Here is a 1046-nt window from a genome sequence, read left to right on the forward strand (position 1 = left end):
TATTAAGAAACTAAAATAACCATGCCCTGCTTCGGTTTCTTTCAGCAGAAAACCTAGTACCAATTTGCAGCTGGGCTTACATAATTAGGTGCTGTCTTACTGCTTGAGCATTTCATTCCATTCAACTAACTCGTGTTTGCCTAATGTACGGGTCTCCTGATGCTGGCTTTATTTATTATTTATATTTCCTATTTGCCGCATGTTCTATTACAAGCTTTCTCAAATCCCTGCGGAGGAAGACATAATAATTATAAGGCAAGAAGCAGACGAATATATAAGCGAATCAGTCTTCTGAGACCTCGCCAAATTATAGGCCTCCTATACGCCTGATTTAATGATTAGTTCATTTGCTTCCACACGTGGATTAAGCGTCTATTATGTCTAGGCAATTTATTACAGTTGCAGCTGAAAGAACGCTTGAGCCGGTTGTCCTTGCCTTTAACAAAACAGAATGCCTGAGGGCTGTCCAAAAGCTTGAGATCCGGTGACAGCAGCTTCTGTGATTTCAAATGGTGCGGTCTCTGAGGTCCAGCAGTTATCGGAAAGCCAGATGTCTCGATCTTTTCACAAATAAGCTAGGGGACTGGTAGCTACAAGGAGGTGATTCTTAGCCAGGAACTTCTACAAGTTTGAATTTGTTTAGTTTGACTAGTTCAAACATTTTGAATAGTTCCTCTAGCTCTGGGAAAGTGTCGGTAAAGCCGGCACCTCCGAAAGCATTGCTGTTTCTACACTGATTCAGGGAGCCTCTACCGGCAAAAGTTCTCAACCTGTGGGTCGCGACCCCTTTTGGAGGTCGATGGCCCATTCGCTGAGAACTCCTAAAACCATCAAAAATATCAGATGTTTACGCAATGATTCATAACAATAGCAAAATTACAGTTATGAAGTAGCAATGAAAATAATTTTGGGCTGGTGAGATGGCTCAGTGGGTAAGAGCACCCGACTGAGCCGGGCGTGGTGGCACACGCCTTTAATCCCAGCACTCGGGAGGCAGAGGCAGGCGGATTTCTGAGTTCGAGGCCAGCCTGGTCTACAAAGTGAGC

This window comes from Mus pahari, chromosome 9 (genome assembly GCF_900095145.1).
Source record: "Mus pahari chromosome 9, PAHARI_EIJ_v1.1, whole genome shotgun sequence".
NCBI lineage: Eukaryota > Metazoa > Chordata > Mammalia > Rodentia > Muridae > Mus > Mus pahari.